General features: G+C 37.9%; 1 long non-coding RNA gene across 1 annotated transcript; it reads right to left on the bottom strand.

The window, feature by feature from the left end:
• Positions 1-5,396: 5,396 nt before the first annotated feature.
• LOC148211313 (uncharacterized) lies at positions 5,397-8,253 on the bottom strand. The gene is made up of 2 exons (XR_015790665.1): positions 7,244-8,253; positions 5,397-5,708 (listed from the first exon to the last, which is right to left on the bottom strand). It is a non-coding gene; the product is annotated as an uncharacterized LOC148211313 (long non-coding RNA).
• Positions 8,254-11,670: the final 3,417 nt, after the last annotated feature.

The raw sequence follows: 11,670 nt of genomic DNA, 5'->3' as shown, positions 1-11,670 counted from the left end.
TTGTTGCCGTGCTATTTCCTTATTATTATTATTATTATTTTATTATGGTGTTGTTTAAGAAGTCTTAATGGGGAGCTCATGGAAATAGAAAAGAATAAACTAATCTTATTTTTTTATCTCATGAAGATTCGGATTTTTTAGTCTTCCCATGGGAATTAATGACTGTGGTACACAGAAATAATATTCTTTTTTTTCAAGCACACAATATATCCAAAATTGTTAGAAGAGTGACATTTTTCCATATCTGAACAAAATGTGTATAATAATTAAGGTTAAACTATAGGTGGCGTGTATTTAATCTATAAACTTTTAGTTACGGCTTAAAATTCTTTATATTATTGTTAAAATGGCGATGGTGTAGGTTAATTGGAATAATTAACAATGATTGGGCATGACCCAACGCAATAGTATAACTAGTTTAATAAAATAAAAGAGAGAGGGTAAAAAAATCAATTTAAAATGTATTATGTTATTATTATCATAAAAATAAAAGATTGAGGGTAAAAGAATCCATTTAAAAATGTAGTATGTTACTATTATCATAAAAATAAAAGGTGGAGGGTAAAAAAATCAATTTAAAATGTATTATGTTACTATTATCATAACTAACCTCTAGCAATTATGATTATTTGAGTTTGATATATTGGAAGTGAAATAATCAACCAACCAAACTTTATAATAAGCTTATTTTTAGTACAACAATGTAAAAATACGGGGAATTGAATTTCCGACCTCGATAAAAATAGTACATGTCAATTATCGTTAAACTATGTTCATATTAGCAATAAGTTTATCTTTTTAATAATAAAAATAACTGAACTTTTTAATGGAATTAATAGTAATAATATATAAAAAAATATTAATTATAAAATTAATGAAATCGTTAAAATAAACATTTATGTGGACCCAAGGAGATTGTGATATTTCTAATAAATAAGTATGTATTCGACATATTTTTAAAATAGTTATGGGTACTCGTAGTTCTTTTTAGACAAATTGGCAGCGTACTTCCAAAACATTAAAAATGTTTTTTCAAAAGTAGTTTCAGAAATTTAAACAATAAATAAAAATATTTAAAACTACTTTTAAATTAAACATAGTTTTCTTCTAAAATTGCTTAGAAAATAAACGCTTCATTTAAAAACACATTCTAAAAAGGCATCCCAAAATTTCCTTAAATTCTAAATTGTAAATTCAAAGTTAATTTTTTTTTTCATTATGCCTATTGTTTTTATTCAAGTGTAAAGATTAATTAGGACCTATTTAGTTGACCGTTCAATTCTCTTTCTTGTTTCCAGACAATATCCATTTAACATATATTTAACAAAAAAACCGTTTTTGGATCCTGTAATCCGAACCGTGGAAATTCTTAAAAAAACATTTTTTACTTTTTCAGCATTTTCAAGTTTTGAATTTGAACTTTAAAATGCACTGCATTATATATTATTTCATGTTATAAATTCATTTATTTTTTGTTAAAATTAAAACAGGTAAAACATAATATATTACGCATTATATAATATTGTAAAATAATAATTATACAAAAATTTATAACAAAAATATTAAAAATTAATTAATATTATTTTACGTGGAACTAAATATTTAGTTAGTAAGTATGACTAGTTTACCAATATCATTAAACAATTCTTTAAATTAAGATTCAATTTCCAAACCTACTACTCTTGAAATACTGAAAACAAAGAATATAACTATATTTTTTTATTGAATTCTTTATTTTCAAGTTTTTGTTTTCTAATCACCAATCAAATACATCCTTAAAAATTTGAATTTTCAACTTTTAGTCGAATATATATAACTTAATTATTTGAATTACTCTCAAATTGATAGTTAAATTTATAACCTAATCATAATTGAGAGAAAATATATATAATATTGCAAGGGGCTAGAATCTCGATTCGAAATGCAGTCAACATCGTATGGCATTTCTGAATGGTCCTTTTTCATAATTTTGTAATCACAGGAAGCGGCGTCGTCGCTGTCCATGTGACGCCATTAAACTGTCGATTTTTAATTAGCTGACAATTGGGACTTTTCTTTAGTTTGACTCCAATAACTAGAGTTTGTTTGTTTTTTTTTTTTTTTCTTAAAAAAACTCCAATAATTAGAGATCCGCTTTGGGGGGTTTGGAGGCTGCTCCCCTCTTATTTCATTTTATTTTACTTTCCACTTTAGTTAAGGAAGATGAAAAAAAAAAACTTAAAAGTTGAGTCCACATTAGCATAATTCATCAATAAAAATATATTGTTCTTAAATATATTATACTACTAAAAGGACAGAATATTTTTTTAGGTCTTTAAAATTTGAATTATACATCTATTTGATCTTTCAAACCTGACATTTTTAGTTGTAAAAATGGGTTAAATGGTTCTAAATATACTTAACATGTTTTTGACCCTTAATTAACTCATGATGCTTTGATGTGTTCTAATTAGGAAGGTTACTTGGCAAAATATATTAATTTAATAATATTTTCATCTTCTTCTCTCCTCCTTTCTCTAGTGAACTTTGTCATCGTCCATTGCCTCCTCGTAACTATTAGCCTGCCGTCCATTTCAATTTTTATTCTTGTTTAGATGAGACGACATATCCATTCCAATAAAAATAAAATATTATTAAATTAATATTTTGTCAAATAATATACTGTCAACAATTTAACTCTCACATCATCTTAAAATTAGTCAATAGTCAAAAAAGTTTGGAGACTATTTAGAACAAACTTTATAGACCATATTCATTTTAAAACTTTAAAAACCAAATAAACACATACTTTAAATTTGATACCAAAAGTTTATTTTACCCGAAAAATTTGAGGGAGAACAACGAATTTTCGTTGTCATTAACCATGTTTGTCGAATTTGAAATTACGCTCCAAACAAAATTAATCTCATTTCTCTCTAAAAACTTCCTCAATCTCGTTCTCATTCTTTCGTTAGCCCCACAACATCTTCATTAATTTCTTTACCATTTTTTCAGTTACCTCTCATCATCTATGGGTAGGATTCACACATTTTTATTTTTTTTTACGCCTTTTACTTTTTCTATTTCTATTTATACTATCAACCATTTTTCTTATGATAAAAAGAATCATTTAATCTTTTCTTTGGTATATGTATTTTATAATAAAATTACAAATTTCAATTTGATTTGTTTACTATTTAAATTTAATTAGTTAATTTGTTATAATATATTGTTATTAAATAATGTTATAGGGAGATAATAATAGGGTGGATCAAACGATAAAAAGGAGACTAGACCAGGAGTAAAGGACAAATCAAGAACCATTGAGCAAGTTGAACCGAGTCAATAAAGGGTGACCCTTTTGGCACCAACCAGGCCTCGACACCGAGACCTTCTCGGCTCCGAGGCCTTCTCGGCCATTGGCCGAGAACACTCCTTCGATCTCTCTCGACCAGTGTGCCCTCCGACCCGAATCTGTCTTATTTGGACCCCCAATTCGACACTAAGCCAGCGACGAAACACATGGGCCCAGAAGCCAAGATCACCTGAACACCCTAGGGTTCGACTCATGTAAACCTTAAAGGGATTGGGATTTGATTGCTATAAATAGCAGGATGAGCCAAACCCTAAAGGTACAAGAAACATACCCTACTTTCTATACTAGACCGCTTTGATACTGACTTAGGAGTCGGATCCGTGTGGTAAAAACCACACCGGTCTTAGGACAACTTATGTTTTGCAGGTCTCGTCGATCATGTTTATTCTAGAAGATTGGTGTAAATTTGGCGAAATCCCAGGAGGCCAAATTTTTGCATCAACAATTAGCGTTGTCTGTAGGAATGACTAAGATTTAAAATTCGAAGCCTATTTGACCGAGACTAGCTCATATCTGAGAAAATCATAATGAAGCAAGTCGACATGAACCTTGGAGGGAATCAACAGTGCTTCGATGAAGCTTGTCATCTAGGAGAAAGCCCGAACAAGTCAATCAGCCACTGTGGAGGAACTCACCCGAGCCCTGGTCACCATATGGAGTCGCCCGCTCCTAATAGGGTAGAACCAGCCGAGGAGGTGGAGTCAATCCCCTTGACATCTGAGGATCGACAAGTCAACATCGGAACCAGGTTGGGGGCTGAGGAAAGAGCGAGTCTCATCAACTTCCTCAGAAGCAACGCTGACGTGTTCCCGTGGTCACACGAGGATATGTCGGGAATCGATTAGGAAGTTATGGTGCACCGACTCAATATCGACTGGAACTGTAAACCAGCGAGGCAGAAACATCGTACCTTCAACCAAGATAGGAATGAGGTTGTGGCCGAGCAGGTAGATGAGTTGCTGAAAGCAAGGCTTGAAGTACATTGCCCTAAGTGGATATTCATCGTAGTGCTAGTGAAGAAGGCTAAGTGGAAAATGTGTATCGATTTCACAGATTTGAACAAGACTTGCCCGAATGATTCTTTTCCTTTGCCTCGGATAGATCATCTTGTAGATGCCACACCTGGACATGAGAGATTAAGTTTCAGGATGCCTACTATGGGTACAACTAAATAAAAATGCATCTGCCTGACCTGGAGAAGACTTTTTTTGTCTGTATTGCTACATAGTGATGTCATTTTGGTTTAAAAACGCAGGTGCTACGTACCAAAGGAAGGTAAATCAGATGTTTGCACCATTGATTGGCAAGAATATGGAAGTTTACATGGACGATATGTTGGTGAAGAGTCGGTGGGGTCATCAACATGAAACGGACCTACCAAAAGCATTCGAGATCTTAAGGAAGTACAAGATGAAATTGAATCCGAGCAAGTATACATTCGGAGTGAATTCAAGGAAATTTCTTGCATTCTTGGTGCATCAGCGAGGAATCGAAGCAAACCCTGATAAAATTCGAGCTGTGTTAGAGATGGACCCGCCTAAGAATTTAAAGCAACTACAGGGTCAATGGAAGAATAATGTCACTCAACAGATTCGTAAGTCGCTTAACTCACAAGTGTCTCCCCTTCTTTAAAATTTTAAGGAAAAAGGGACAATTTGAATGGACGGAGAAGTTGGCAATGGCATTGATCACCTCGGCTCGGAGGCTACGTTCGTACTTCTGAGCACATAAGATAACCGTCTTTACCAACTTCATTATGCTACAGATCTTACAAAGACATGAGACTTCAGGACGTCTGGTAAAGTGGGCAGTAGAACTCAACGAATATGACATCCACTACAAATCAAGGACAACAATGAAGGGACAAGCTGTGGTAGATTTATAGTGGAGCTAACACCAGTAGAGCTCCAAATGTAACGGCCCAGAACTTCCCACACACTTCTAGGTCACGTTAACTACCCACCTGTCTAAACATAACACCACACGAGATGACAACTCCCTGTGAAATAATTATACAAAATAAAGCTTCAACTCTCATCAATTTACCAATGAATCAACTCTATAGAATATCAATCAAACATAATCCGTGGACAACCTCATGAGGCAACTTTATTATTCCAACTAGGCAAACTCAATGAATGCTATAAAACTAAAATAAACACCTGTTCCGAAATAAAGTAGACAACGAGTGGGAACCTCCCAATTATTCAAATAAGAACAAATAGTTTAATGACCAAACCATAAAGTCTTAACCATCTAAACCTAAGCTAAGCAAAAGTGACTATGCAGCCAATGGTCCTCGCTCGTCATGTCTCCTCCGTCTCATCACCATGGTCGCCAACGAATCCTTCGCCTGAAACAATAATTGTAGGGGGGGGGTGAGTATATGAAATGTACTCCGTAAGTAGCCCTCACCAACAATACACAAATATCATGCTCACACAAAATCATGAAACATTCATAGTCATGCTCTTCATCACATTATGCAATCAACCCTAGACACACTCTATAAGATTCGACGACAACCACAACCATGAACAAATTAATTACCAACCTCAAGTCTCCCTAACATCTCAAGCACCTCTACGCTTATCACAGCTATCCTAGCCTTCTACAGCTAACTCTTTCGAGTAGAGTCGGCCCCTGACCATTTTTACCCAGAGCCCCGACACTACTGCATCGGCCCTCGACCATTTTTACCCAAGACCTCGATGACTTCACCATCTATCGGCCCTTGACCATTTTTACCCAAGGCCCCAATAGTTTTCCTTCCAAAAGACTCCTCGCATCGACCCTCGACCATTTTTACCCGAGGCCTCGATACTCAATTAGTGACGTATCAGCCCCCGACCATTTATACCTGAGGCCCTGACACTCACCCATTCACTTTCCCCAAGAATCCAACGTTCCTTATCATAACCCACTCCACATCAACCCCTAGCCTGCGAACAGGGTCCGAAAATATGCTTCTCTTACACCCACATCTCATAAGAAAATAATACGACTCAGACCTGCATGCTCGCATCATAAAGAAACGTTTATATATGCTCAACCAGCACGCTCACATCATAAATGAACATTTATATAAACTATACAAGCACGCCCACATCATAAGAAAGCATAATCACAATATTTCTATTTTAACGTGCATCCTTTGTAAACATACATTAGTCCTGCTAAGATTCTATCCCGTGACGTTCAAGCCACGTACCATAAGGTCTCCCAGTAACGAAATCATTAGTCCTGTCTACCACCTCAGACAACTCACAACAAACAAAGCAACCAGTTTGTCCTATCACTTCAGATAAATCACAACTAATCTCTTCAGGGTATCGACAAGTCATTTACACCTCTATTCGCAACACCATTTTTAATATGCTTTTCATTCATACAAGGAGAGAAATAAAATTCACAGTTCTCAAACTAGAAAGTACCTGTCTCCTAACTCAACAATTATCATGTCCCAGTAATCATAGAGCTGGCACATACATCTAGATTCAGAACATGCATTCTATCACCCAACATGACCACTTCCAACCATTTTTAATCTGAAACCACCAACTACATCCAACGATCATGACTCAACACATTTACATAATTTATAGGAACACAGCAAGATGCAAAGCCAACCGTATCAGCAGAATTTCTCCAACCATGACCCACATCTATAAATATAAATGACACATGATTCATATTAGAATGTAGCAACAAATCATTCCAATAACACAGCACAACGCACACACCCACCCCTGGTACTACTTACACAAGGTCCCAAACTACTATTAAGCTCGTCGAAGGGTTCCTAAATCCAAAAGCATCCAAACTTGATTAGAGTTCATACTAGAAACACTTAAGTTGGATCGAAACTAAGCTTAGGTGATTCGTTACCTAATAACTCTCCCTAAAACCTCTTGGGTTAGGAGTGGGTCGATGCCGAGGATGTTCAGGTTCCCAAAATCGAGTTCCAAAGGCCAAAGGCTTGCTGGTCCGACGCTGAAAAGTGATGGATAACGCTGATTTGGGTCCAATTTGAGGCTGGTCAGCGCCGAACCAATGCCGAATAGAGTGAGTATCACAAATCGACTTCGTACACGGGTGGGTATCACGTATCAGGCTTCGTTTGGGTGTGGGTAATCGCCGAACAACACAAAACGTTGTTGATGGCACTTTACAGCAGGGAAAAAAGCCCCAAAAAGACTCTAAAGCCACTGGATGTTGAAACAATGATGCAACTCAACACCAAACGTTGCCGGGAGGAAGGAGACGCCGCAGAAATGAGCTCGAGGTCACCGGGCTCGAACTAAACGTATGCTGGCCGTTGGTTGCAGCTGGAGGACGTCGCCGAACTGCTCTGTTCATCGAGAATAATCGTGGTAGCAGAGTGTTGAGTTGCCTGTTGCTGTCTGTGCTGCAGGACGCCGGAACGACGCCGAGAACCAGTCAAACCTGGGCTGGGAACAAGGAGCTGCCATCGGATATGGTTGTGCCGCCGGACGTCCATCGATTACGAGTTAAGAAACATAGAGCCACTGTTTGTAGCACGACTGTGAACCACCGCCGTTCGCAACTGGGCTCGGCCAGCTGCCGCCACTGTAAATCCCATTGGAGCCCGCACCTAGTACCATCGCAAACGAACACCAGCGTTCGTGGAGGACAGTTGCCGCTGGTGGTTGCTCGGATTGTTGGAGAAAACGCCACCGCCGCCGTCGAAGAGAGCTGCTGAACATCACTGCAGTCTAGCCAGGTGGTGGGTCGTTGCTCGCTGGAGAGTGAAAAGTCGCGGGGGGTGGGCGGCGGCTAGGGTAAGAGGAAGAAGGGGAGGAGAAAAGGTGTTCTAGGGTTTCTTTTGTTTCCAACATTATCTTTAACTTTCTCTTCTTTTGTTTTACTTTTTTTTATCCCAATGTTCTATTAAAAACAAAAAAACCAAATCCCCAGTCTTATTCAGCCCCTCTTAATTTGTTCTAAAAGTAAAGCCCAATTCCCAATTTTAAGAAAAAAAAATATAATCATTTTCCTAAACAGAAAACCCATTTAAAAAAGGTTGGGAAATTTATTTTAGAGATTGGCTAAATATTAAAACCCGAGAATAAACTTCAAAAGGGAGAAAATTGAATTTCCAAAAGTTAATAAAAAAAATAAACTTGATTCCGATTTACAAAAATAAAAACTCAAAAATGAGAATTTCCAAGAATTTCACGACGAAAGTAAAGGAGGAATTCAAAGGCACAAATTAAATCATAAAATAAAACTAACCCGAGAACGCGGGGTGTTACACCAAATTTGTAACATTAGTTCTAAACTAGTTTCGTATGATAAGGAAGAATAGCCTAGGACATTTTACGTGGATGGGTCCTCGAACGTTAGGGGTTGCGGAGCAGGGCTTCTGCTACTCCCTAAATAAAGATTTGAATATGCACTACGATTAAATTTTCATGCATCCAACAATGAGGCTGAATACGAAACTCCACTAGCAGGATTGAAGGTGGCCAGGTATATCGGGTCACGAATATACTGATTCTCAATGACTCGCAGTTGATCGTGAGTCAAGTAAAAGAAGAATTTCAGGCTAAGGAACCGCAAATGATGGAATACCTGGCTCGAAGAAGATATCAACTTAGCCTATTCTCAAATTATGAGATCAGGCAAACTCTCCAATCCCAAAATGTAAATGCGGACGCATTAACTTGACTGGCTGCAACCTATGAGACTGACGTGGGAAGAACCGGGCCAGTCGAAATTCTGTCCAAGCCGAGCATAAAAGTTTAGGATATGATGGATGTCGGTGAACAGGAGCAACCCAAGGAGAATTGGATGGATCCCCTGATAAAATATCTAAGAGACGTGACTTTACCTATTGAGAGAAAGCCCAACAACTCCAACGACAAGCAGCCATATATGTGCTTAGAGATGGAAATATGTACAAAAGAAGCTACTCTCTATAGCTCTTGAAGTGTCTAGCACAAGAGGAGGTTGATTATATCATGAGAGAGCCGCATGAAGACATATGCTGCAATCATTCAGGAGCGCGATCTTTGAGTCATTAGATTATTTGACAGGGATATTATTGGCCAACCATGTTGAAAGATGCCACACAATTTACCAAAAGATGCGACAGATGTCAGCAATTCACGATGATACCTAGACAACCACCTGAACCACTAACAAGCATAATGAGTCCTTGGCCTTTCACTAAATGGGGGATAGACCTCATCAGTTCCCTTCCACAGGGAAGGGGCCAGACCATGTAGATTACTTCACCAGAGGAGGTTGATTATGTCATGAGAGAGCCGCATGAAGGCATATGCGGTAATCATTCAGGAGCGCGATCTTTGAGTCATTAGATTATTTGACAGAGATATTATTGGCCAACCATGCTGAAAGATGCCACACAATTTATCAAAAGATACAACAGATGTCAGCATTCACGATGATACCTAGACAACCACCTGAACCACTAACAAACATAATGAGTCCTTGGCCTTTCGCTCAATGGGGGATAGACCTCATCAGTCCTCTTCCATAGGGAAAGGGCCAGACCAAATTTGCAGTGGTAGCTGTAGATTACTTTACCAAATGGGCCGAAGCTAAGACCCTAGCTATGATCACTGAGAAGAAGATTACCGACTTCATCTGGAAGAGTATAATTTGTCGCCTTGGGTGCCATACAGTATTATCAATGACAATAGAAGACAATTTGAGAATGCAACATTTCAAAATTTTTGTATGGAACTGGGTATTAAACACATTTGTTCTTCACTGGCACACCCACAAGCTAATGGACAGGTTGAAGCAGTCAACAAAATCATCAAACGGACTCAGAAAACCAGATTAGAAAGACTCAAGCGGCTATGGGCTGAAGAACTTCCCAGTGTATTGTGGACGTATAGAACGACACCTTGTACGTCAACTAGAGAAACACCATTTTCATTGTCTTTTGGTTCTGAACCAGTGGTGCCGGTAGAAATTGGTCTTCCATCTCCAAGAATAGAACAATTCAATTTGCCCGAAAAAGATGAATCCATACAACTCAACCTCCATTTATTGTAAGAACATTGAGAAACGACACAACTACGAACATCGAAATATAAAAATCAGATCGACCGATATTACAACTCGGAGGTTAAGGAACGCAACTTCAAAGAGGGTGACCTGGTATTGAACAAAGTCATACCAAACACCAAATACCCGACCAGTGGTGTATTCGGACCAATATGGGAAGACCCGTATAAAGTTACCAAAGTAGTTCGAGCAGGCACCTACGCTTTAGAAGATCTATATGGCAAAATCTACCCCATCCGTGGAATGCTCAACATCTTAAGTTATATTACCACTAGATAAGTAGTATATTCTTCTTATTAGACATGCGCGTCATCTTTGCTTGTTTCGGTAGGTTAGGTTTTTTATGGTTCGTATTTGCTTATCTCTTTATTGTATTTAGTTCTTTATTTGAGCAATTCTTTGAATAAAGATCTTCAACATTTGAGATATGGTTAATCCCACAGTACTTGAGCATTTATATTTATTCTAAACCAAACTCCTCAACTGGGGGCATGAGTAAGTTAGTTTACGACTGGTCAAGAAGCTCGAACTGGGACAGACCTAAAAGCAGGCCGACAGGCTGAAAGCCAGTCAATGAAAGTGTTGAAGTAGGCCCAACAAGGTCAAAATATAATGTAGGTAAGCGAGAAACCAGTCAATAAAACCTGGGGTACAAAACCATTCGGCAAAAGCCAAACGGGTTATAAACCCAAAGGTGGTACCGTTGACCCAGCTAAAAGTTAGATCCCAAGGCTAAAATCTAATGAATAAGACTAAATGTATAACGAAGCCCCAAGAGGCTCGTTTGTAGCCAGCTATGTCAAAAGAATATAGGGGCAAGAAAGACCAGCCCATGAAACGACAATTCACAACGACAAAACGATATCGACTGGACTCGGGGTATAAAACCAGTGGTAAAAGCCAAATAGGTGAGAAACCCAAGAGTAGTACAGCCAGCCTAGCAAAGGGTTGGATTTCAAGATAAACAGTCAAAACTAACTGTATAACAGAGCCCGAAAAATTTGACTACAATCAGCTACAACATGAAGGCATGAGGGCTAGTCTGTAGAGAGAGCCACTCATGAAGCAAGTAAAGGATAGGTACCCTCAATATAGAAGTCTTGATATTTTATCTATATCTCTCACCTTCAATTTTGAGAGTAGGGGCTATTGTTATAGGGAGATAAGAATAGAGCCGACCAAGTGATGAAAAGAAGGTCAGATCGGGGGGTAAAAGACGAACCGAGAACCGTTGACCCGAGTCAAATCGAGTC

Source organism: Momordica charantia (genome assembly GCF_013281855.1).
Source record: "Momordica charantia cultivar OHB3-1 chromosome 5 unlocalized genomic scaffold, Mcharantia_2.0 BLBB01000005.1, whole genome shotgun sequence".
Classification (NCBI taxonomy): domain Eukaryota; kingdom Viridiplantae; phylum Streptophyta; class Magnoliopsida; order Cucurbitales; family Cucurbitaceae; genus Momordica; species Momordica charantia.
This window is presented reverse-complemented; position numbering and strand designations above follow the sequence as displayed.